Source organism: Mus caroli, unplaced genomic scaffold (genome assembly GCF_978045245.1).
Source record: "Mus caroli unplaced genomic scaffold, Mus_caroli_1 scaffold_17, whole genome shotgun sequence".
NCBI lineage: Eukaryota > Metazoa > Chordata > Mammalia > Rodentia > Muridae > Mus > Mus caroli.
The window spans coordinates 21411334-21438848 of NW_028227272.1; the positions used below are offsets into that span (position 1 = coordinate 21411334).

The following is a 27515-nucleotide window of genomic DNA, read 5'->3' on the forward strand; positions in this document are numbered from 1 at the left end:
TGTAGCGGAGTGGTCTTGTAGCAGCTATAGCTGCTGTCCATTAAAGAAAAGATCGAGGCTTCTCTTTTCTGTCTTCCTCCTAGTTCGACACTATTCTCCCTCGACCCCTCGCAGTAGGGGTTCCTCTTTCTCTTCTTACCATGGTCCTGGGGGAGCTGGGAGAGTTCATTTTCATTGGGTTACCCTGTGATAGCAGGTGTCTGATGTCTGTGTGAATGAGTGGAAGATCCTTTGCAGACTGTTGCCAAACAACTACTTATGGTTATAGTGAATGCCCTTGTTTTCTTTCCTGATTCTAGTATTTGTCAAAAAGTTAGCAACTTCAGAGTCCCTTTTTCTTCCTACAGTGGAGAGTCCCGGAGATTGAACCCATGGCTTTGTATATGATCAGCAAGTTGTCTGGCTCTGAGCTGCATGTGCAGACCAGTCTTAGGCTCCTTAAGATATTCTGGTTGGGCTTGCTGCCTACTCTCCAGAAGCTTCAAGGGAAGGCCGCTAGGGCATACAGTCAGGCGCTATGGAAGATGACCTCTCAGAGCATTTCTGTTTCTTATTAAATGCATTTCAAGCCTTGTGAGAGCTTTATGATTGGGAGATCAAATCATAGCTACAGATCTCACAGGGCCTAAACCAGACGGCATGGAGGGTGGAGAGAACTGGGCTCTTAGGGGAAATCTCCAGGAAGGAGGATTGATCTCTAATGTAAGCTCAGGTGGATGGCAGAGTGGGCCCATGGCCATAATTTGGGCAATAGAGGCTGGTCAGTATCTGAGAGTGGGTGTAGGTAATATCAAAATTTGATTGAACAGGTCAAAATTTCATATGTGCTTCTTTCTCTAGCTGATCTCTAACCAGACACTGCAGCAGAAAATGATGCAGTGATGTTTTATGTGTTGGTGTTATATTTACAGTTATTTATGTATGGCCAGGGTCTGCTCTCAAAGCCAGAGAGCATTTCTGTGTCCTTGAGCATTAGTGTTTCTTTGAAGAGTTCCTGATACTGAACCTTGGTGGTCTGGTTCTTAGGCTTAATGAAAAATGGTAGCTTTGGTGGAAGGGACCATTAAAGTATCCCAGAATTGGAACATTTCAGACTCTGATGCAGTATTATCAGTATTATCCTGTGTAACAGTTTCCCCAAATTATCAACTAAAACAAGAAACATCTTTTGAATCATAGTTTCTGCAGGTCAGAGATTTGGCAGCTTTGTTGGGGCCCACATGACTTCTCATGAGGTTGCAAATGAGTTTTTCTGTCCCTGTAGACTCCTCTGAAGGCTCCACTGGGGGAAATCCTCTACAAAGCCCATTCACATGATCATAGTGGAGTGGAGTTAAGTGCCCTTAGGTTGCTGGTCTGAGAGCTTCTACTCTTGAATGTGCAGTCTTGTCTGTGGAGCAAGCTCCCAAGGTAGTTGGCTTCTCTGAGTGTCAAAAGGGTTTCCATTACTGTTAGCCGTGGTTGCTTGCTTGTTTTCTCTTTGTTAGATGGTATTACTACAGCCAGCTCATGCGCAATGGTGGGGAGTCACGTGGCATGATTCCCAGGATGTGGGCTTTATGGGACTCTTAGGGACTACTGCTTCCAGGTTACATATGATATGTTAAGAAGAGAGTTGGGGGTGATAGGGACCTACTGAAATAAACTCAGCATCTCTGTTTGCCTGGGAAATTTTTAGAGGAAAATTCCATTTGAAATCCTTCATGAAAACATTGATACACATCAGCATAGAATCCAAAATTGGCCCGAGTCTAGGGAGGAGAATCACAAGCTTTCAGCTAACGCTGTTCTTTCCCACCTCTACAGTTTTGGCTTTAGTCAGCAGTCAGAGCTTCTTTGGTGGAAATGACTGGAATTCTTGCTTGAGCCCTCAGCTGTGTAGGTGAGAGGCCAAGAGCTGGGCAGGGGGCAGATCTGTGCAGTGTAGGGAGAATTCATGACATTCCTCTTAACATTTCCTTTCCTCCTCAACCTGGCCACCCTGTCTCTTTGTAATGAGTCCGTGTAACCTTTAGGCATCCTTTCCTTTTTCTTTCTAACCTTTCTCCTATTCCAGAAACAGATTAGATAAAAGTAGGTCAAACTTGATTCCTGGAGCCTCCGTCCTGTCCCTCCTGTTATATTTCAGGGATGTGCTGCATCTGTTGGGTCATGCTATGTCCTGAGACATTGAATAAATCAGTATTTCTTGGCTCAGACAGTATGTCTCTATAGTTATGAATAACATTTGCATTAGGAACAGAGAGCTGATGCACAGCATTGCTGTGAGGCTGACGGGATCAGACAGGAAGCCTCAGCCAATACCTTCTGTCTGGCAGAGACTTTCTTTCCAGGGCATCCGTCTCTTTTCCCTACCAAAATAGTCTTCTCATAAAAACAGGCTCAGCAGGTCATCTTATCTTATAGAAGGGGTCGGGCTCCCATGGTGTTCGTCTTAATCGCTTCTTTCAAAGTTAATGGAAATGAGAGATTTAAAATCAGGGTCAAGGTTATTAGTGGTCCGGAAGCCCAAGACGGGAGGAAAGCATAGTTGTGCTTGTTAAAAATGCTGCCACTGGCCAGAAAGTTCCTGCTCTCTGCTACATGGTCTCTTTCATTTAGTGCATGCAAAGTCTTTGATTTCCATGATTTTATTTGTATTGAAAGCACATAGTAACACATAGACTTAGTTCTGTGGGTGAAGGTTAAACTATAAAGCTTTTTTTAAGAAAAGGAAAACCGCATACTAGATACAGAATTTTACTTGGGCTTCTTAATTTAAAACCTGCTTTCATTTCTGATTCTGGAATGTAAAGTGCCAAGTCCCCTGCGCTCCGTCCGATGAGCATTGTGCACAGGATGCCAGGAGAATGGGCTCACTCCAAGTCCGGCCTTCTGTAGACACTCTTTGCCACTGTGTGCAGCCACGAGGAGTCCACATCTAGTTGGTGCACCATTGCTTTTGTCTCTTCCTTTTTAAAGAGTTACTTATTTTAATTTTATATGTAGGAGTGTTTTCTGCATGCACGTTTGTTATGTGTGCAGTGCCTGCAGAAGCCAAAAAAGACATCTGGCTTCCAAGAACTGTAGTTAATCACAGTTGTGAGGTGCTATTGTAGGTGCTGGGAACTGAACCCGAGTCCTCTGTGAGAGCAGCCAGTGCTTTTAACTGCTGGCCAGTTCTCCAGCTCTGGTTTTGTTTTTTTTTTTTTTTTTTTTTCAAGACAGGGTTTCTCTGTAGTCCTGGTTGTCCTGGAATTCACTCTGTAGACTAGGTTGGCCTTGAACTCAGAAATTCGCCTGTCTCTGCCTCCCAAGTGCTGGGATTAAAGGCGTGCAGCACCACACCCTGCTGCTTTTCTTTTCTTTTCTTTTCTTTTCTTTTCTTTTCTTTTCTTTTCTTTTCTTTTTGGGGGTGGTGGTGGTGTGGTGTGTATAATTCTTTGCTTGAAATAGTCTTTAATTCTTTTCTTTGTTACACTTTGGTCTTGGTGTTTTCATTTTGCAGTACCCTGGTGACTGGGAGGGCACCTCAGCGCTTGCATGGCAGTTACTGCAGATTTCATGTTTTCTTGGGGAACTAAAACCTTCACTGTTGGTCATTTGTCCCAGTGGCTTCAGGAGTAGGTATAAATTTAAACACCATGCCATGCTCATTGTCTCTGAAATTGGGCAATAGTGGCTCTGAGAAAAAAAATGTCCCCTGCAAAAGTAATGCTGTTTTCCTGATTCAGAGGACAGCATGAAGATGCAAGTGCCTGTAGCTACCTCTGCAGGGCTACACCGTGTCATCTGGACTTGCCCGGCACTGACCCTCCTTGGTTCTCCTTGGGCCTGTTTAGCACAGGATTACCTCACCGCCTCAATGGCAACTGACTTGAATTATATCAGTTATTAAAAATGAGCTAATATTTTTCCTTTTAATTCAGTGGGCCTGGCTCATTCTCTGATTTTAAGCTAGTGATTTATTTATCATAAGGTACGAGATGGCTCTAGCCACTCTATGATGTAATCTAAGAATGACCTGAAAACAAAATAGGCTTTACATATTGAGAGTGTTCCTGTAATACCGTTTATATTGAGAATGGAGATAGGTTCTGACGTTCCCGTGTGTGTCTTTCTTAGCTTGTCTTCCTGTTTTGAGTTTTGATGCCATTAATTTAATTTCACCAGGATCGGGTTCACCTGCAATTTCTTCTTCTTCCCTTGCCCTCGCTGACCCCTGCTTCCCCGCCCACTGCTGTCCTCAGAGGGCCCTGTTGCCCCTGTTCTCTTCTTGTAGCATACATCTCAGCTTTGCACCCTGCTAGATGACCTGTTCCATGCGGGTTCTGCACAGAACATCTGCCCACTACAGGCCAGTGGGTGTCTTCTCCTCCTAGGTTTTCTGAACCTTTTGTCCCATGTTGGAAACCTTTGATGTGGACTTCTCACTGCTTAGCACAGTAGCAAGGAATATTCACCGGGGATCAGACTTAGTAGAGGAAATGAACTTTCTCTTGTTCTAGATTGGTTCTTTACACCGGAATTTAGCCAGATTGTGGCCTATCCCTGGGCCTCATCTCATTTGAGGAATGGGTGTTTGTTTCTCACTTTTCATGGTCAACTGGTATTTCAGCAGGGGATCCTGAAGGGTTGTGGGGAAGCGGAGCCTGAGGCGCATGCTGTTTAGCCCTGGCTAGTCAGCCCCTCTGCTGTGGTTCAGGCACAGAAGTAAGCATGAGTGGAGGCATATGGGAAGTTGTATGGCTGTTGGCACAAGACAATTTAAAGGTTCTCTTCGAGAAATGGGGAGGACTCAGTAGTGTGCTTGCTGTGCAAGCCTGAGGACCCGAGTTTGACTTCTAGAACCCATGTTTCAAGTAAAAATAAAGCAAAAAACCAAAAACTGAAAAATCCAACTGGTATGGTGAAATGTTCTTGTAACCCCTGTGCTGGGAAGGCTAGGGAGCCTGGCCTGCTCGGTGTGCCCCTGCTAATGAGAGACCCTGTTTCGGAAAGGAAGATGGATGATTCCTGAGGAAGAATTACACCTCACGTTGTCTTCTAGCCTCCACACGCTTGCCCCCGTTCAGTAAATACAGAGATACAAATAAAGGTCCCTTTCTGCCTTGTTTTTTGAGATTCTTTGGTTTGTTGACCTTAAGTGTCTTTTTCAAGATCACATAGCAAATTGTAGCATGGAACTCAGTTCTCAGCTATAGAGAGGGTTAAAAGCTACACGCTCTAGTGTGACCTTTCTCTGCATATGTTGCTTGAAAGAGTTGAGAAGCTGGGTCAAGGATTAGAAGGTTGGTGGCTTATGGGTGCTGGGTGCAAGACTTCCTAAGTTCTGTGTCTCTGCAGTGAGGTAGGGTTGGGCGATGGCTTCTCTGTCCTCTTTGCTTCCAGGGAAGTCAGAACACCCACGATGCTCTAGTTTATACGGAAGATAGCAGTTGAAGGTTGAGGCCATAAAAGTAAGTGACACTGTCAGAGTCTTTCTTGGATTGGCCTTGTCCACTGACTCCATTAGTCTGTGTACTCTACTTCCTCTCTGAGGCACAATGCTTAGCTCTTAGCAAAGTTCTCAGCTATCTCTGTGCTAGGTCAGATCAGAGCTCATGTTATGGCATAGTGGGGAAGGCAGGCATGGAGATAGGAGAGGCCAGTCAGGTGGTCATCTTCCAGCCTTCCAGTGCACTGTCAGTGAGCCCTTCTGCACTGACGAGGTGCAGGCAAAGAAAGAGGTTGGGAGTGAAGAAAGATTTCAAAGGGATGAGGGTGGACAGATCCAAGGTGGTGGTGTCCTCTGGTGGGACTCTGACATGGAAGGGACAAAGCTCACTCTTGTAGTCTGTAATTATTTGTCCAAGCCTTAGCTGCTCCTGTCAGCTCCCAAATAATTGACACAAAGGCCTATTAATTTTATTAAGGCCTATTAATTTTATTAATAAGCTGCTGGGTTAGTTTTGAGCCATTCTAACCCTCCAAGGCTGTCTAATTCCCAGCCACAGGTCATATACCTTCATTCTGAGACTTGCCCCAGCGCCCTTACGTCCATGTGTGTCCTCATGTTTGCTCTCTCATCAAGCCCTCATGGTATATATCCCTTGGCAACCTGCTCATCACAGCTCCTCAGTCCACCTCCTCTTCTCCCTTGTCCTGGTCCTTTTCTTTCTTCCCTCTACCTGGCACCTCTGGCTGGGATCAGAAGTCCAGCCTTCCTATTTTCCCTGCCCAGTCACTGGCTGAATCAGCTCTTTATTGACCAATCAGAGATGATGGAAAACAGTTTTTACATAACATCGAGACATGAGATGGTTCACGATGCTGGTCATGCTTCATGCTTGCCCATCCAGACTGTAGGCTGATGTCTGGGCAGAGAGATCAGCATCTGAACACAGTGCACAAGGCCAGCCCTAAGACCCTTTGACTATGGAGGGAGCGACAGACAGAGAGGCGAGGGTGGGGACTCAGAGTGCTGCATCACTGCGGGCATTTCAGTAGTGACTGACACTGCTGCTTTATAGGGGAGTGAGCAGATTAGACTGTTTTTCAATGCTTAGCCTTTCTGCCTTTTAAAAAACTATTTTTATTTGATATGTACGGTTGTTTGGGCTACATGTATGTCTGCATAGCACATGGGTACCTAGTACACTTATAACCCAGAAGATGGCATCAGAACCCCTGGACCTGGAGTTACAGATAGCTTTGAGCTGCCATGTGGGTGCTGGGAATCGAACCTGAGTACTCTAGAAGAGTAGCTGGTGCTTTAAGCCACTGAGTCATCTCTCCTGACCCAACCTTAGTGTTTTTCGAAGGCATCCCCGTCTTACTCTAGAATTTTTCTGAAGATAAATTTTATGTGCATTTAAATTCCCTTTTAGGATGAAAGCCTTAAGAGAGTGATTTTCTCTCTGCACCTGGAGATGCTGATATATCTCAGGTAGGTATGCAGAGTGCTGTTGATAGGGAAGACAAGAGGGGATAACTAACTGAAGACAGCTTAGAACTGCTTTCAACTGAATGAGTTTTGTTGTTGTTGTTGGTTTTTTTGTTTCTTTGTTCTTTTCTTTCTTTTTTCTTTTCTTTTTTCTTATCCTTCCTCCCTCCCTTCCTCCCTCCCTTCCTCCCTCCCTTCTTCCCTTCCTTCTTTCCTTCCTTCTTTCCTTCTTTCCTTCCTTCCTTCCTTCCTTCCTTCCTTCCTTCCTTCCTTCCTTCCTTCCTTCCTTCCTTCCTTCCTTTGTTTTTTGCTTCTTTACAAGGAGGTTGCAGAGAACTGTGTTCTCTAGGTCCTCTCCTCTCCTCCTGCCTGTCTGTCTAGCAGAGCACACATCTGCAGTCTTTCCTTCTCCACTGGGTTGAAGCTCATTGAATTCTACCTTATTTCATACGAGGCCAGTTGTAGCACATCCTCATAATGGGTGACTCATTAATTTAACAACTTTAAAAGAGCTTACTATGTACTAGACCCTGTTCTAGCTGACAGGAGCACATGTGAACACGGGCGTAGAGGAAGTCACCCAGCAAACCAAAGACAACCAGGATGGGGACAGGGGAAAGTGTTTCAGTATGAGTATAAGCATGTACAGAGGTCCCGAGACTGAAGGACACTGGGTAGATGAGGGAACATGCTGGAGCAAAGGAGTCACACGTGTAATAACCTTAGCGACAACAGGTGACATCATAGCGACAACAGATGACATCAAGCAGACTTGGAGGATGCTCTGGAGCAAAGGGAGATTATGTCAACCATTTAAAGAATCCACAGAGATGTAACAAAAAGATTGACCTAGGTGGGGTTGTAGCTGTATTGGCTCAGGACACATCTAGAGCCGAGAGACAGTGTTGCGGTTTCCCTCCTCTGGCAACCCTCCTTGATGGGGACTCTCGGTTCAGAGGGTGCGCTCCCTCCTGCATGGTGCACACCTGCACGGATGCTCACCCGTGCAGATGGGCAATTGCATGCCTAATCACCCACTTATTTGTTTTCCACATGCAAATTTGGGGTTTTTTTTGCAGATGGATTTAATATATTTGTTGCTTCCCCATTTTATTTAAAACAAAGCAAACGGCCAAACATGTCAGTTGTAGGTAGCAAATAGAAATGTGGATATTATTTTCTTTGGTGTCAGTTTCAATAACATGGCTGAAAGGGATCTCAGGCAAATGAGTCTTTTCTGGGCTCAATTTTACTTTTGTTTTCTGTCACCTTTTTAAAGTTATAATTATTATTCTTTTATTCCTTTAAAGGGTTTTAAACAGGGGTATGCCGTTACTTTATTTTCGCAAATGCTTTTCTTGATGTTCAGGCTCTGTATTTTTATTGTGTGTTTTTTGACTTTTTTCATTTTAGTTTGTGAAGTTTGTGAACTTTTGGGCCTGTTATCCTAAAAAGGCATTATAGTGTCTCCACAGGCCATTGGTGGGTGATGTAGAGACTTGCTTAGCCTGGAAATAAACAAACCAACACAAATGAGGAGTGTTTACTCCTTCCTGTTGATGCTTTGTTAGGGGAGGTATTCATAGGGGAGGTATGAACTCGAGGGTGTGCTGCCTTTGCTTGCATTCCTTATGGGATTTCAAAGCTCTAGGGTCAGGAACAGCATGTATGTTACTGTATGCTTAGGAACACAGGCTCAGAGAGAAAAAATGGCAGGTTTGAGGAGACAGCACATGATTGATTCCGTGGCCTGGGATGATGAAGAACAGTCAACCTTGCAGAGGGTATCTCAAGGTGTGGTTTGTGTTAAATGGTGTCTATGTGTCTCATTTTTCCTTATTTAAAAAAAAAAGCAGCCCATTTTGTATTGAATTTTAAGAAAAGAAATAAAGAGCGGGAAAGTGGTGGCAGTCATTTGCAACTCGCCATACAAAGGTTGATTAGTGGAGAAGAGTAAGGTGTGTGTGTGTGTGTGTGTGTGTGTGTGTGTGTGTGTTGTACGGTGCATGAGAGCAAGGGGAGGCAATCTCCCATGCAGGCTATGTCAGGCCATTCAGATTTAGGACCTTCATTTTATTCTGAGTGTCTGAGCCAGAATGAAGTCTACTGCTTTATTTAATTTGACCATTTATTTTGGAAAAAGAGACACTGATTGATGGCCACAGTGGCCGAGCCTCTTGCCTAACACCATGCGATGCTAACAGATTAGTGACCATATTAAGAACAGCAACATCCTTTTGGTAGGAATTTTCACTTGGAAAAAAGTATACTTTAAGCTACCAGATAATAGTTACTCATTAGCCAGTTGGGTATGCATGTGAGAGAGGAAGCATAAACCTTCTTTGTGGGATTCCCTTCTCCCAGTAGTTTTTGCAGAAGGAGCCTGGCATGGACTCTGACCCTTCTATCAGGCAGGCCTCTCTGGTCTTTTATAATCAGTGAGGAGACAAACACTTAGGACCATGGACCTTGTTAGCAGCTGTGTTAAAGACAGCTCCCTGAAAGAGGCTTAGGGATGAAAGTCTTTTCCATTTAGTAAGCTTTTTATGTGATAAATATGGGATCCTTCATTTTTAAACATAAAATATTAGGATGTTAGATTATGAGGCTTGTCTGCAAAGTCCAAAGTGATATTTCTTGTTTTGGAAGTAGTTTTATAGCAAGGTTGCTCACATGAGTGAAAGGACAGCTTTATCTGGAAAGTATAAGAAGAAGTACCTTTCATGTACGTTCTGCTAGAACACCGAAGGTCCTGGGAATTTTGCTGCCTTAAGTAAGCAAACCCTAGGTCTGGAAAGGACTGTGTCCAGAGTGAGCTGGGCCTGCTATGACATATCTGTGCAGGCCACGGCTGCTGTAAACTCCCAAGTACATAGTCTACAGAACTCTAGCTGGCAGTACTGCCTGACAGCATCTAGATACTTCTCCTTGGTGTTGAGGACAGTCCAGATACTGGTGATGGTCTCCTGTGTATGTGAACTCTAGACAGGTTCTGTGTAAGAGCAAAGTTCCATGTGTGAGGGAATCAAGTGTCTTCCATGGCTTGCTCTGCCTCTGTGAAGCTCTCCTTTGTCAGGTGTGGAGGTCAGAACTGACATTTCATGTGTGTTAGTTTATATTTTGAAAAGAATTTATTTCCTGCTTATTTTTAACTTATTTTTAATGTGAGATCATATTGTGACATAGTTGGTTACGTGACCTTCTCTCTCTCCCTCTCTCCCTCTCTCCCTCTCTCCCTCTCTCCCTCTCTCCCTCTCTCCCTCTCTCCCTCTCTCCCTCTCTCCCTCTCTCCCTCTCTCCCTCTCTCCCTCTCTCCCTCTCTCCCTCTCTCCCTTTCTCCCTCCTTCTTCTCTCTCTCTACTTTATGGAAAGTGATCTTGGGCTTCAGGGTGCTGTTTAGTGTAGTTTTTCTAGTATGCATGAGGTCCTGAGCTGGGTTCCAGCAATGAAAAGGAAACACTCATTGCTCTCTCACCCCCCACCCCCACCCCCATCTTACCATCTACAGGGACAGACTATTTGGAAGGATCTTTAGAGAATTATTGACTGTCTTGGAACTGCTAAGCAATTTGGATGTTAGAATCTCAGATTTGGGTTGCTTTTCTAGGAACCATTAATTTTCTGTACAGTTACAAGGATTCGCAGCAGGGGATAAGATGTTCTGAAAATAAGAAAAAGAGGTCAGCTGAACTGCTGACTTCAGGCACATGGAAAGAAAGATCTTTATTCCAGTGACCTCTCTGCTCCTCGGAAAACTGTGGACTGCTAGATTTCCTGACATAACACTGAGTCCTCTGGAGTTACAAGGACTGATGACGTTAAATTACAGGGTGGAGGACTGTCCTTATTTGACTAATGTGTGCTTTAGAGACATACTGGCCTTTGGCATTTAGACAGATAGCGTTTTTTTCCTCCCAAGTAGGATGTTTTAGGAATAGCTTCTTCAGATTCCCCAATATAGGGATCATGCAAAGATGGCAGAGAGTATTTGGGAGATCTCCCTCAACGTTTGCCTTAACGTGGGTGAAGTTTTAACATGGCCAATGGCTAAACCATTACATTTGCTCGATCTCAATCTCTCTTCTCACCTCTTCTCTATTTTGTTCCTTTTGAATTTAGGATGGTAACCAGACACTTACACACTGAGCAGGAGGGCAGAAGAGCTGAGCTCTGACCCTGACTGACTTTGCCACACCTGCTGTTTCCAAACACTTCAGAGACATGGTCACTCATTGAGCAAGTATTTAAATGAGCACTTAGACAGCAGCTTCTGGAGACACAAGAGTGTGTAAGATGTGCTTTTCACACTGTCTGCCTGCTGCCTGGAGCAGAGAGCCAAGCCCACAAGCAGGACACGGAATCACTTTTCCTGTGCAGTCTCTGTTTACGTACACACAGGGCCAGAATTGGACTAGATGATCAGCAAGGGCCCTTCTGATGCTAGCATGCAAGCTCTCACTCAGATTCATGAACCATCCAACGATTATTTACCAAGCTAAAAATTGGCCAGCATCTCCCCTTTCTCCCATTTATAGACTATAATGTTGAAGATGAATGAGGCTATGTCTACAAAATGCTTTAATAAGCAAGTTGGGAAGAGATATTATATAAGTTTGAGGCACTATTATTAATGGGAAAACGACAACAAGGGCTGATGTTTTCAGAGAGAACAGATGGCTCCTTTGTTTAGAATTTGAGTATAAAGAAGAGAAGTGGGAGAAAGATACTTGCCATATTGTGTAGGCCTTGGATTTGAGTGACTTTAAGATGACAAAACAATCTGGTTAGGAAAGTCCCATAGATTCAAAATAGCTCCTCACTGATCAAACTGTAATTAAAATAACAAAAAAATGACAGTAAGAGACTTCCTAATTAGAAGTGCCACGTTGACAATTGACACAGCCTCACCAAAGCTCCCTTTGAGTAGCTCTCCAGAAATGCAGTTTTTCATGCTTCACACATCACATAACAAGTCCATGAGAGCAAACTGCAAATGCCTGCTTTCTAAGCCCCCATCTCGTCCCCATTTGTGTGTGTTTCTCATGACTTGAGTTGGATCCCTGGGTCCTGGGTGATGGAAGGAGAGAGCTGATGTCTGAAGTCATTTTTTAACCTCTACACCTGAGCATCCTCTTCCCACCAAAATGAGTAGATGTTACAAAGCGTAGTTCTTCCTTCCACTCTCTCATTTCGATTTTTGATAACAATTGCTTTTCATCTGGCTATACCCTTCTTTTGCAGAGGTCACATACTTCTTGGTCCATGATGTTAATCTTCACTGTCTGTCAACCTGACTGCTCTTAGAGTCTCCAGGAGACAATCTCCTAGGGCATATCTGAGAGGGTAGGGCATTTCCAGAGCTGTTTAACTGAGGAGGGAAGATGCACTGTGAATGGAGGTGACACCACCTCTTGAACTGGGGTCCAGAATGACTGAAAAGCTTGAGCTGGGTGCTAGCCTGCTGAGGACGCGGTTCTGCCTGGGGCTGCAGTGAGACCAGCACCTTACCCTCCAGCTGTCCCACGATGGGCCACACCCTCTAAGCAGAAGAAATCCTTCCTTCCTTAAGTTGTTTTTGCCAAGCCTTTTGTTACACCATCTCTTTAAAACAATACTGATTAGGAAAATGGGAAGGTTTTTCTGTACGTTTTCCTATATTTATTGGAGGATAGCTAAGTTGCTCAGGCTGCCCTTGAACTTGTAAGCCTTTCCCCTTAGTACCCCGAGTAGCTTTGAGTGGCTTAGCCTATTCCTGGGATATGCTGTTCATGTTTTAATTGTTTTATCACTGTGAACATTTTTTACCTCTATTTATTCACTATAAAATGAGGATATTGAACAAGATAATTTTCTTTATTATTTTTTTCAGTAGCATTACATCTGTGGTAGCTGAGGACTCTGGGAACTGCCAGGTATGTGTCTAATTCATCTCTCTGCCCTTTGAGTAGAAACGATGACCCACCATGCTTTATATCTATCAGAAGGCTTTAGGAAACTGACACCCTGCAATTTATTCACAGATTCGTTCGTGATTAGCATCCTCTGCCCTTTCTCGTATCCTAAACTCACTGATTGAAACTTAATTATAGGGAATTCCTTCCTCTCAGATTTGATACCGCTTGTCTTTCATTTCTTGTACTCTGGACCCTCTTGTTAAGTTAATAGTGTAACTAGAGCTCAGGGTCAGCAATCGCCCTTCCCCTTCTGGCGTTCGTCCTCAGGTCTTCCCAGTCTCTGGAGGTGGATGAATCCTCCCACCCCCCAGTGCTGTCAGCAAACCCATGCACACTTGGCTGCGTGCTAAGTTCTCCATATGAACTCTAAACAAATGACTTGTCTTTTATCAGAGTGCATAGTACGGACCGAGTGGCAGTCTTCCTCACATTCCTAGGCTTGACGACCATTCCCTAGCCTTGAATTCCAGCTGTTGCTTTGCTATTATCTTAGTTAATGTCTTTCCAGGTAGGCTGCTGTTCTGGGTATTACCTTCTGACTCTCAAGTGAAAACTGATGTCCAACAAGAGTCACAGGAGCTTCTCTGAACAAGGCACAGAGCCTTGAAGTCGATGTGTAAGGGAAGAGCAGGAGCTGGCCTCGCGGGATGTGCTGCCTTTTAACGCTTCTATGAATGTTTAAAAATGATAGCAAGTGCTGCATTGCGTTGCTTTAATTGTTCAAGGTCTTTTTAAAGTATGCAATAAAATACCATTTAAGCTAGCTGACCTTTATATTTTAGTGCTTTTTGGGAGGGAACAACACCTGGTATTATGCTGCAGCATAACTTTTAATTATTTGTATCTTCAGGCAGAAGAGCCTGTTTGGGAATCCGGGGGCTGAGGGCCTGCTGCCTTCCCCGAGATTTAACCTGTTTCCGCTTAAGCATCAAGTCCCATTTGATGGTTGTTGACCTCACAGCATCCAACATTCATACCTTTGGACCTTTCTTCTACAGATTTGCCCAAGAAGGAGACTTGATTCATTTCTTATTTCCTGTTGGAGGAACAGGTATGGGAAGGCAGCACGTTTGACCTAATCCATACTTAGGAGAGGAGAGCTCTCTGTTCCCCTTCAGTCTACTCAGCTATGCACTGTTTAACCCCAAAGGCCACTGCTAATAGGTTTTTAAAAATTGATGCTGTTAGATATAGCTCATCTTCCACCTCTGAACTTGTTTTTCTAGAAGGGAAACAGTACTCAGGTTACAAACACAGGGCACTGGAATTTCAGAGGTTCTATTGACCTACAAATCCTGTAGAGGTAGATGTAGTTACATTTGCATTGTGTTCATGTACATGGGTTGTGGTCTTAACCACCCCCCCTCCCCGGGGTGTTTTACAAGAAATGGGATTCTGTTTTCTCATGCTAAGAAATTAGACATAAATATTTAGGTAGGTCTGAGAAAAATATGTATGTATATATGTATGCACATACATAAGTATGTAATGAAATAATTTGGGCTGAATTTATAAATTATTTTCGAATTTGATAAAAAATAACGTGAATTCTCAATTGCTACATTTCCCCCTAGTGTTTATTTTTTCCTGAAGCCGTTTATTGTAAACAATTCCAGTTTAGAATGTTTGGGAGCAGCTGTAGCCCTATACTCTCCACTTTAGAACGTTGAGAGCAACTGTAGCCGTATACCCATATCTTTTATTCAGAGTCGTCTGTTGTTTATATTTTGTCTCTTCAGGCTTATCATGTCCCCACCTGTGCTTCTGCCTTTTCTCTAGTTTATATACATATTTTTGTGTGTGTGTGTGGAGAATTTGAGAATAAACATGCATTGCTTCATGAAATTTTGGGTGGGATCAAGTGAGAACAAGTTGTAAAAACCATGTGTGGTGCTCTACCCTTGAATGTGGCCTGTGGTCCTGTGAATGAGGCAGGTGGGGATCACGTCATCCTCTCTGTGTGGTGACGCAGTGTAGTGTAAGCTACTGGCTGCGCCTCCCTCCTCGGCCAACCCACGTCCATTCTCCATGGCATTTCCTCCGCAGTGCCCAAGCCTGCCTAGACGGATACTCATCTGGCTGTCATGTCTTTTCAGTCTCCGCTGATCTGGACATTTATTTCTCCGTTCTTTATATTTCACACTGTTTGCATTTCTCTACAAAGTGGTACTCCATTTGAAAACACATCCTTCACAATAGCTAATTATTTCTTTATGTTTCATTTGAATTGTGCATTCCCCTGTGGGTCGAGACCCCTTGGGGTTGAACGACCCTGTATCACAGAGGTTGCCTGAGACCATGTGCATATTAGATTATGATTCATAACAACAAAACTACAGATATGCAGTAGAAACAAAAATAATTTTGTGGTTGGGGGTTACCACAACATGAGGAACTGTTTTAAAGGCTTACAGCATTAGGAAGGTTGAGAACCACTGGTCTCCAGACCTTTGTGAAGATGTTGTGTGTCCCTAGCATCATATTGAGAGACTCAGAATGTGTATTGGTGGCACTTTGCCAAGATGTCCTGTGATTTGTCCAGTATATATACCTGTTATCCCGCTGCTGTTTGCATTTGCTATAATTATTAGTACCACCACTATAATTATTAGTTCGGTTTCTTTGGAGATGGATTCTCATTATATGCTGGGTTGACCTTCAACCCCTGACCCTCCTGGCTCTGTCTCCCAAGTGCTGGAGCACAGGCATGCGTTGACGTGCCTGGCTGGGCTGTGCAGTGGCTCAGCCATCCATGAGGAGTTACTTTTGCCCTGCTTCTATGAATCTTATCTTCGCAGTGTGTACACAATCCACTCTGGAATGATCGTTGCAGAGTTAACAGCTCTTCCCACCTTTCTCATTCTTCACAGTTATCTTCCCATGTGTGCTCTAAGTGGACTCCTCGCCTCGCCTCCCCCAGTGACCCTTTCTCTGCCTCAGCTGCTACAACTCTCAGGACTTTTATTTCCATCTTTCATGATTAATTGCTGTGGTGATTTAATTTTCTTCCTCAATGTGTTCCACATTTATCCAATGAGAATGCGGCCTCCCTATGGCCCGCTCCGTGCCTTCTTCATATTTTGTGGGTCTGTCTGGAGCTGTTGGAATCAAAGGCTTTCTGGTTTCATCCTTTGCCCTCCCTGTCTCACCTCTGTATCCTCACTGTATCTTTCCCTTTAGTGGAGAATGTCATCGGATGCCAGTATCTGAGTGTTGCTGTACTGCTCGCTACTGGTAACTTCCTTTATAGGTCTTTTCAAGGGTTGGACCCAAGAAACTATGGGCACACGTGCACATTAATTTCATAGGCCCATGTAGTCACGGGAACAGTTAGCGTTTTGCTGCCAATTACTTTAATGGGGATGTCCCACTAATATCTTTAGCCAGTGCCTTTCAGGTTTTAACTCATTGCCAACCTGGTGGGAGAGAAATAGTTCCAAGTTGCCTGTACCCTGCCATAAGTAAACTGGAACAACTTTATTCTGTGTCTAAGCATCATATTTATTTTATGATTTTCAGTTTTTTGAACTGTTTATATCTTGCTTGTTGTTATTCCTGCTGCTATATTGTGAAGTAGGAGTCTCATCCTTTAGCCCAGGCTAGCTTGGAACCCTAGTGAACCTCCCAAGTGCTGAATCCCTCCAGGTGCTGAGGATACAGCTGTGAGCTTTCCTGCATCCCACTTAGTGTCCCCTCTTAACTGCAGTTTCACCTTTTACCTTGTGATTGGATTCGTTTGGGGGCAGAGTGTAGAGTGTCAAGATGGTCTAATTTTAGCTTCTTTTTCCAAATGATCTATCTCAGGTTCCAACAGTACTTAGTGTGGAAACATCTCTGCCCTTACTGTCTGAAATTGGTGGTTACTTTTTAATTCATTTTATTTATTTAATTGCTTTTTGAGGAGCAGGCAGGCGTCTGCTGTGTTGCTCAGGCTGGTTTAGAGTGTTGCTCAAAGTGTCCCTCTGCCTGAGCTTCCCAGTCGCTAGGAGGGGCAGTGTGCACTGTCCTTGATTAATGCTTGTTACATTTTAACACAAGCTCTAAGGGAGAGCAGAGATGAAAGCAACCAGAGAATTAGAGGAAAACTGGTTCCTGGTTACATGAAGTCAGAGATTAAAGCTGAGAGCTATTTATGTCAATTAAGCATACTTGACCTTTTGCAAGTCTGCCTCTCTAGTCCCTCCCTCCCTCCCTCCCTCCCTTTCCCCCTCTCCTCACGTGAGTGTGTGTGTGTCGCTGGAGGGATTGGGTGGGTGATGGTGGTGGTGGAAGTTAGACCTGGCAAATGCTAGGTTAAGTGGTTCAGTAATGAGTTACAGCTTTGTCTCTTGGTTTTGTGAGTTAGGACTTTCCTTTTTGGTCAGGTTGGCCTTGAACCAACCCACTATGTCACCCTGGAAAACAGAGAGCGTAGACTCTGGTGTCTCTTCTTCCCTTGTGTTGGGATTACAAATGTGTATTGCCATGTTTACTTGAGTTCCTCAAATTTATTGGTTAGGGACAAAAATCTGTCGCTCCTCTTAAGAACATTTGTCCCTTGGTCTGTAAAAGCAAATGTGTTAGGGTGTCCGTACTGTAGCTAGTGCTGGGATTGCTCTGTCCCCTAATTTATTATCTTCCCTTAAATCCTTTCCAAGTTAAGCTCTCTGCCGGCAGTTATCTGTTTTATGCATTAATGAGTGCCCGGACCCCACATGCCTGGTATAGAACAGTGGTAATTGGTTTTGAGCGTGAAGCTGTCAGCTCTCATTTAGTTTGTTGAAATGTTTGTGGTTTGATTCTGACTCGTAAATGTAGATGTATTAAACAACAGATTCTTACTTTTAGTGTGTGTGTATGTGTATGTATATATATATATGTGTGTGTGTGTGTGGTCAATAAACATATTTACTCAGAATTATGTATGTAACTTCCTGGCTTTGCTAAAGTTATAAAACTTAATCCCACACAGATAGACATGGTTTGACCTTTATTTCTTGCTACCTAGAGTCACCCAAGATAGGTACTTAGGAATACAGTATAATCTTGGCTGCCTGCCACACAGGATGGGGCATAGATACATGGTTCAGCTTAGCTGTCTGCCACCTAGGATAGGCACCTAGGTTTGCCTTTAGCTATAGCAGCAGACCCGCCCTCTGATGCCTGCCTTTCAGGAGATGTCTGTGGGATCCCACTATTGTTTTACTCTGTGCCATTTGTCTTTTCTATTCAGCAGGGGTTGGGGTGTCATCTTTTCCTCCTTACTTTTATGTGTTTGAGTGTTTGCCTGCATGTATGTCTGTGTGCCACATGTGTGCCTTATACCCAGGGAAGCTAGAGAGAGGGTTGGAACTCCTAGAACTGGGATCACAGATGGTTGTGACCTGCCGCGTGTTGCTAGGATCCCTTTGGCAGAGCAGCCAGTGCTCTTAAGCACTGAGCCACCTCTGTATCCCTGTTTAGAAGGTATGCTGGTGTGTTTTACTTATTTAGGCTCTGGGAGATGATTGTCTCTTGGAAACTGTGCTGTTTTCTTGAATATATTCACTTCCTAATGGGATCCTATGAGTGAGACATTTTAAATGAGCTAGCCTTCTTTGCTCTCTCTCTCTCTCTCTCTCTCTCTCTCTCTCTCTCTGTATACACGTGCACATGCATGAATGGATGTACACCCACATTTTCACACATCCAGCGGTCACTTATTTCTGTAGAATGTAAGAACTTAACATTCTGACCCTGTCAGCTCCCATTTCACTTACTATTTCCATTTCTGGAATATTATTCTGTTTTATTTCAAAATGACCTTTATTGGTGTTCTTTGAAGACATATGTGTAACTAATTCTTATAGAAACATTGGCAGTTATGTCCCTGCTCTTCCATACACAGAGAAGGAGATGGAAAGAGAAGGAGGAGAGCGAGGGTACAGGGAAGGAAGAATTATCTATCATCTTGTTAGTTTAATTATATGATAGTACATAGTGTCACTAAGGGGTATGTGTGGGTAGGTGTGGTGTGTGTGTGTGTGTGTGTGTGTGTGTGTGTGTGTGTGCAAGCCTGTGCGTGTGTGCTCACACTATGGATTGCTGTTCTGGTGCTCGCCTTTTGAACCAGTTCTGTTTTTATGTACTTCCTATATACTTTCATGGCAAGAATCTGTACAATTTTTCTGTATTACACCACTCAACAGTTCATCTTCAGTCAGTGTCTACATTGCACTTAGTGCAGCAAGCTATACCAGTGAGTGACTGCAGCTTAATTCACCTTTGTCTTTCCAGGGTCATGCTCCAAAGCTATCTGTATACATAATAGCTTCTCCCTAAGTGGCTGACAGATGTGAGTGAGTACGCATTAAAGTAGAAAAAGATCTGCCCACCTTTTCTTAAGAAATTAAACTTGGCACATGATGCATTCCAGAAGTACAAAAGAAAGGTGAGAGCCAGAACAAGCAAAGCTGCCCTTATATGGACACAAAGAAGCATAGTTCACAGTGTGGTAGATGTTGCCAGTATAGCCTGGAACTACCTGATGTCTCTGAGACAGGGCCTCCTGTACCCTCTGGTCCACTCTGTTTGCATCTGTTGGTCATCGTTTTAGCTCCCGATAACCCCTTTAAATCAGCAAACCAGGGTTTTAGAGGTGGGAACTGACTGGAGTTAACCAGATGCCCAAGGCAGCCCGTGATTAGCTCAGTGCACTATTCACAAGTCTCTGGGGGCAAGAGTTTCATTCATCGGCTTGCTAGTGTCATTGCTGGTATTGTTCCTGTGTGTCAGATTCTGTACAAGTTGAGTTAGTTTTCAGAGTCAGTGTATAGTGAAGGACGACGGAGGCAGAATTGGAGGCACTGACATCTCATGTCCATCAGGCACAGGGTATAGAAATCCTTCACTGCCCCTCCTTAGGTTAGCTGAAAGATATGGTCTGTCTAACACCACTCCCAAAGCACGGCTGTCTTCCAGCATGCTGATCTCTTAAGCATACATATAGGGATACCTGGGTATTTAGCCTCTGAAGATGTTAAATATGCTATATTGTTTGTCACTGTGGGGTTTCCCTCCTCTGTGTCATCATGGCTATCTCAGATAGATCATTATACCATACTCACTCATGATGCTTCCAAAACAAAGTGGAAGCTACTGGCAGCCTTGCCTATTCCATGTGAGGATGTAAGGATGCTGTAAAGTGTTAGAGTGATTTTGTAAGCACTGCTCCTGCTACAGTGTCTCACTGCCTTGCAAGCTTCGTGGTTGGTTCAGTACGAGTTTATGAATCAAGTCAAAGGTAATAGACCTGTAGTTGTCTGAGCTCACCTACTGTGTGAGTTGTCTGAGCTCACCTACTGTGTGAGTTGTCTGAGCTCACCTACTGTGTGAGTTTATCCTGGGAAAGTACTAAAGAAGAAACTAAATATTGCATTTTGCTGTGCCTGCTAGACACTTGCACACTCTACCTGGCACTCAGTATACATATGCCCTCCATTATAGATGGAGGTGTAGAGACCTACGGCTGTTCTGCAGGTCCCAGAGCTGAGGCTCATTCCTGTGCAGATAGCCTCTGAGTATGTTCATTCCCATACAACTGCTGCCCACCACATGTCAGATGATTATGCATTCTTTAAGCTTCTCATGGGTCTGGGCAAGCAAGATCTATCCAGGGCTTGAAAGTCTCCTGAAGATTTTTCTGACCTCTCCCATCCCTCCCTACTACACACTCTATGCAGACCTTTCTGCATGCATATTGTAATGATTGCACATTTGCCTCTCCGGTTAGATGTTTGACTGCAGTGTCTGTTTGGGCGTATGTGCCTTGAAGATTCTGCTGTCTCTTCCATGCTGTACTTGCTGCTTTTCCCTGTGGACACTAAACACCCATAAATCTTAGAGTTAGAGAACCCAGTTCAAGAGCATCCTGATTTGGCTTCTGCTTTAATATTAAAGCAAAATCTGCCCTTTGTTTTAGCTCTAAATTTCACTGTTTGGAGGGGAAAGCTACCATGCTCACCTTGTTAGTATTTTGGTCAGTTGAGTTTGTGTGTTGTAATCATTGTGTGTATGATCAGAGATGATAACACCATTGTGACTGTCACAGGAACATAAAAACGTTAGCAATGTGAGCAGATAAGTATTTCAGAGTTGCTTTTGATGTCTAGATGTGTTCTTCCTAATGTAGGTGAGCAATTTGGATTCAGTGTGGAGTGAGAAATCATTTAAAAGTGTTTTATACTCTTTAATTAATCAATTGAAATATTAACATAAAATTATGAGTAAAATGTTACAATGATGCTTGTGCAAGCTATTTTATGGATAAAACATCTCATTAACAATAGATGTAGTTAAACAATTAAAGAAATTGGTGGTTCATATATATTTAGAGTAACTAAATTTCAGTTTCAATACCTGGGAAGAACAGTATATCCTTTTGAAGCCATCAAGTGATTATGAAATATGAATCAAATGGCAATATTTTCATGAGCTTAGATTGTATTATAATTATAATGGTTATAGGACTGCTTGATGAATTCATGTGTAACATTAAACAGAATGACCATTAAGAAATATTTTAAATTTTAATTATTTCAATTTACTTCAGGCCATAAATCTTTTAAGAAAAAGTCTACTTAAGAATTTCACATGTAGTAAATGAAGGGACGGAGTTGCTCCATCCCTCGGAACTCTGGTCAGGAAACTTTCTGTTATTCTTAGAGGAGTTCACATGAGGACATTTGGTGATGGACTTTAGGCATGGCTTTGGCTGAATACTGTAAATACATTTAGCCATTTGGTAATGGATCAATTCTTGTGGCAATGGAACTTTATTTGTCTAGGGAGGTGCAAGTGCCACTGGGGAAGACCCTCAGAGTCCGTGGACCAGTTTACCTATAAATGGTTTCCATATTCACTACTTACTCCTCCTCTTGTCTGTTTTAGATGTGTGTGTGTACACACGTATGTACATATATGACCTATACATTCTTTGTCTCCTGCATGTACTTCTAATCTTTGTTTTCAGCAGATAATCTTGTCATGGAACACAATTTGTAGAGCATTTTATATCTTCATGTTAATTTATTTGCTGGATAATCACTGTGATGTTAACATCATAGCTAATCTTGGACATACTGGAAAAAAAACATGTTAGACATACACTGTAATTTCCACTTTGCAGATGTGGAAACTGAGGCTTGGAGAGGTTGAGAGGACCCTTGGAATAGGAGAGTGTATTTATTTGTTGTTGGCTCAGCTCACTGCAAAACCAATGAGTTAATTACCCACTGCAGTTCTCCAACACCAAGGGCTGGAGACTCAGCTTGTTCACCTCTCCCTCTGCCGTCATGAGTAGAATATGACAAGGTTAGCCCTGGGCCCCCATTTGCAAGAAGAGATCCTTGATTGGTGTTCTCATGGGTCTGCTGAGAGGCCCAGCCAGTCCTGACCTTGTCATTACAAGAAGCTCACTCTTGAAGCAAAGCCAGGGAAACAGATGTTGCAAGAGAGCTGGCTTTTCTGGAATATTCCTGTGATCCCCATGCTCAGTGGTCAGTGGTTCCACCTAGCCATCACGCTCTCCCATGGCTGCATGGTAAAATCACCTGGGAGCTTTGGATTCATAACCATGGTTAGGTTTCCCTTTTTAGGTTGGTACTGGAATGGGCTGGGTTGGGGCCCTGGGTCTTAGCTTTCTTCTGCCTGTCTCCTTAGGGAGGAGAACTCCTGCTTCTTGTTTTCATTCCCTTTTTTTTTTTTGGTGTTTTGAAACCAGCAACCAGTCAATATTACAATGTTACTTACTGAGAGTTTATTTACTGAGCCCTTTTTAGGTGTCCAAGGCAGTGGAGAGGATGGTATGTTGAATCGAGTGGGCCATCCAGACTGTATCAGTGAGAGCCACCTGAAGATAGAGCAGTGGCCTTTGTCATCTTCCCTTCTTCACTACTTACCTCCACACCAGATTGGCAACCCTGGCTGGATGTCATTTCCAGTCATGAAGTGTCATTCCCCACAGTTGTACTCCAGAGCATACCATGTCTTGTTTACAGTGACTGGGATATTTGTTGGTGGTGTCTCCCTTTTGCTTCTTGCACCAACTTGAATTTACAAAAGATCCACTTCAGTTGTCATGCTCCCTAGGCACAGTAGTGCATACAGTGACAGTCTGCCTTGCTTCTGTGGAAATACCCAAAGTCCGTCGCCTGGCACTGTGTGTTCTCTCCAAAATTAAGGTCATTCTTTACTGCCCCTGGGTGCCAGCCAGCTGAGCTGTACCCTGGCCTTGGATCTGTCCCATCCCGACTTGTTCCGGTACCTCCTGGTGGTGGAACACTCACTGTCCTGAAGCCACCTGTCATTTTCCCAGCGAGAAATAATCTTCCTTTCACTAGAGCCACACACTGCTCCAAGGGGGAACATTTAGGACTCATCACATTGTACCTCGAGCGTCTGCCACTGTCCACTTCAGGAGGGTGGGGTAGCCTCTGCTTACTTCTGGCACCTTCTGCCGTGCCAGGAACATGGGACTCATTCCAGCATGGATTCCATGAGTAACTGGATCGCTTTTAGTCCATCTCAGCAGTTGTACAGAGTTAGCCTCCTGAGCTCTTGGAAGCTCTGGCGAGCATGTGCAAAAGGTCTACTGTGAGGAAGCAAAATCCAGTGACCTAGTTACAGCCTGTTCCCTGCACTCGTGCCTCTGAGGCAGCTCCAGCCTCAGCTTGAAGAGAGATGCTGTCTCTTCAAGGTGCTGGTTGTTGGCATATCTTCCTATGGGGCCACCACCTTCTTCTTTTCTTTTAAATATGATAACAATGAAATGTCATGTAGAGAATCCAGTAATTGCTGACTAGAAATCAAAAAGAAAACAAAACTCACCGTGAGCACTTCTAGTTACAGCTATGAAGTCTGTGCTTGTTTGATCTATGTAACATTGTAGGGGTATCCTGTGCTGGTGTGTGTCAGTAGTAACTGGTAGAGAAGGTCGCTGTGTTCTATAGGTAGACTGTTTTCATCCTCAGCACAAAAACTGAGCTACAACACATACTGTCACCATTGCTCTGGTGCCAAAGTGGATTTCGTGGTGGCATAGTGATTAAATATCTAGTATTTCAAAGGGCTTGAGTGTCCTTTTTGTGCCTGAGCTGTGCCCCAGCAGCAGCTATATGAAGAAAGCTACAGAACAATGAAATCAACGCGACTGGAGTTTTAGGCTGTTTCTGTAGTGTTTGGTGTGTAACCTTATGATGGGCAGGGTGTGGCCGACAGTGGGTGCTGGGAAGGCATGCTCTACCCTCTTTTTTCTGTTTGGAATCCTAAGAGATTCCAAGGGCTTTTGTTCCTTTGAGGGAAGGTTTTGGAAGACTACAGCTGTCCCTATATTATCCTCATTTATGGTAATGGATCTTAGCTAAGCCAAGCTACAAATGGCAGGAGAGATTTCAAAGAGCATTGCCTAGTGGGGCTGCAACTCAGTGGCAGAGCCTCTTTAGACCTTGGAGTCAATTCCAAGCACCTGAAAAGAAGAGAAAGAAAGGATACCGCCTTCCAGTGTGCCATGTTTAGCCTAGAGGTGTCTGGGATGGACAGTAAGACTTGGAGCATAGATGCCCGACCACACCCTGAGGGCAAACGTGTGCTTTTTCCTCTGGAGTCTTTTGTTTTCTTCTAGTTTGCATTTTATTTTGTTCTCTTTTATTTCTAGATGGTCTTATCACTTGAATGATTTCTAAGCACCATAGTGAATTTGAAGCAGGGCAGGAAAATACAAAGTAGAAAATAAAATTTACCCCTGAATACATTCTGCTTTAATGATCATTGTTAAATTTTTGGAAAAAAGATTTCTAGCACCCCTGTCCCCCATTCCTTCCTACTCTGTCTTCCCCAGTGTGTATAAATGTGCACGTGTGCTTGTGCTCACATGTATGACTGTGTTTACAGTTTATTTATGTGAGGCATAAATAACCACAGTTTTCAATGCCATGAACTATTTTACTAAAATGATATGTCTTGCACATTGTTTTTCTTTAAAAACAAAAAATAATTTTGCGTATGACTGTTTTGCTTCCATGTATGCCTGTGTGCTGCTGTGTATTTGGTGCTTGCAGAAGCCAGAAGAGGGCATTAGATCCCCTGAAATTGTAGTTACAGATGGTTGTGAGCGTCAGGTTGATGCTGGGAATCAAACTCAGGTTCTCTGGAAGAGCAGCCAGTGCTTTTAACTACTGAGCCATGTGTCCAGCCTCTAGAAACCCTTAAAAAAAAACCCTGAGCAGCAGCTGCTACATATTTGCATTTAACATGCATATTCAAGGGTAGAGAGATTATGATGTGAAACTGTGGTCCTCAGGAAGAAAAGTTGCTCTTGCAGGGGTAAGGTAGAGGCGTGGCTGGTGAGGTGTGGCCAGCCATCCAAGGTCCTCTTCTTGGCAGTGTGAAGAGAGAGGTCCTAAAGCACAGCCAGGCAGGGCATGAGAGAAGGAAGATTTGGGGATGTCCACAGTGAGACTGTGTCACGAATGAAGAAATGATCCTAAGAATTAGTGATGAGCTGGGAGAAGGACTTAGGAGTTCGAGTAACCACCTGTTGGATAGGCTGAAATGAGGGTACCAGTCTCAGAACTAGATGACTCCAGGAGCAGCTCTAATGGGTACTCAGCAGCCCTTGTGTCATAGAAGATCATATATACTTCACGAATATTCTTTTGGGAATTTCTTGTACATATATAATACTCTTACCCTCTGTTCTCCCATCTCCTTCCCACTCCTGCCTTCCTGCTGCCCTCCCTCCTTCTCCTTACAAGCCCCTCCCCGCTTAGACAGGGGCTTACCCAGGTGGGTGTTCAATTCCTGTTCTAAAGTGATCTTCCTGCCTCAGTCCCGTCATCACTCCTTTGACTTTTACCTGTTACCATGACTGGCACTTGAAAACAATAGGGCTTCTCTCCCTCCCTGTTCGTGTGTGTGTGTGTGTGTGTGTGTGTGAGTGTGTGTATGTATGTATGTATGTATGTATGTATGTATATGTGTCTTATTTGTGTATGTATGTGTTTATAATCAATCCATCCATCCATTTGTCTGCCTTACTTAATCTTTTTAATGGCTACTACTTTACCCCAGATTTAGGATATAGTTTTCTTAAGGTCTGGTAATATTTAAAATCCTTTATAGCTTCATGATCAAACCAATAGTTTGGTTGCAGTTGAATATTATGTAGAGTTGCCACCGAAATGGTCCCTCTTCATTCAGGAAACGCCAATGAATATGAGAAGCTGGCAGGTACTGCACTGTGTGTTGAGACCAAAAGGTGTGCTGTCTGTTTGTCCTGCTGTCTGTTTGTCCTGCCCTCTTGAGGCTCCTAAGCAAGGGAAGCACATATACTAAAGGACAAAGGGGCCATGTGCTAGCATTGTTAAAGAATCCCAAATGAAAGAGACACATGTGTATGCACACAGACACACAACCTCTCACATACTTAATACACACACACTCACATACACACATAGTCACACACCTATACACACTCAAATATGCTCATATACACATGTGTATTCACTTATACACATGCACGTGCACTCAAACACACCAACACACTCAGATACACATATGCTCACCCACTCATATACACATATGTCCCCACACTCACATATACACATCCCACATACTCACAAACACATGTCCACTTAGTTATATGCTCACACACACACACACACACTCACACACATATATACACTCACACATTCATATACAGTAGGCTCACACATTCAAATGCACATGCTCACACACTCAGATACATACATGCACACATACTCATACACTCACACACACATGCCCACACACTCACACACATACACACACATACATATACTCACACACCCTCACACACACTCTCACCCACACACTCTCTCACATGGATGTACTCACACACTCTCACAAACACACACTCACACACACATACACATGCCCACACATACACATACACTTATACTCATATACACATATACTCAGACACACTCAAACACACATGCTCACACACTCAGACACATATGCTCTCTCTCTCTCTCTCTCTCTCTCACACATACACACACACTCATACTCACATACTCATAGACACGGTCACACTCTCTGACATGCATACACTCACATATACAAACACACACATGCTCACACACTCACTCACATATACTTACACACACACTCAAACACATCTTCTCACTCTTAGAAACACATTTGCTCACATACACACATTCACAGACTTATAGTCTCACATACACATGCTCATGCATTCAGACATACATATACACACACACACATACACTCATGCACACACACATACATGCTCAGATACACATATGCACACACATTCTCACACAGTCCTACACTCATACACATCTTCTCACACTCACACGGTCTACACAGGCAGGGAAGATTGTGCTGGGTGTGAGTCAGCTGCATTTTATAGATAAGAAGGTTGAGCTCTAGCTTACAGCAAAGGCCACATTAAAACCAGAAGTGACAGCTGGGCTCAGTTCCAGACCCACTAAGTCCCTCCAGCACTCCTCATTCTCCAGTGACACCTCCTTACTAGGTCATAGAAGCAGTGGCAGAGGGGGTTCTCAGAGTGCAGGCTATTTCTCTGTGTCCTTTAGCTGAGCTATTTTTGTGACTATTCAGTACATGTACAATGCTGC

General features: G+C 43.6%; 1 protein-coding gene across 11 annotated transcripts in view; it reads left to right on the plus strand.

Moving 5' to 3' along the window:
• The window catches only part of Lpp (LIM domain containing preferred translocation partner in lipoma), a 608013-nt gene that overhangs the window by 67025 nt on the left and 513473 nt on the right, over positions 1 to 27515 (plus strand). For 2 of the 11 annotated variants that reach the window (XM_029470446.2, XM_029470448.2), the window contains exon 4: positions 12774 to 12816. The exons of 5 other annotated variants lie outside the window; for them this stretch is intronic. The gene's annotated coding sequence lies outside the window, so the exon portion shown is untranslated. Of the gene's footprint in view, positions 1 to 6875; positions 6908 to 12773; positions 12817 to 13856; positions 13910 to 27515 lie in introns of those variants that run through there. 4 more of the 11 variants (XM_085832097.1, XM_029470451.2, XM_085832095.1 and 1 more) reach the window with 3 other exon arrangements.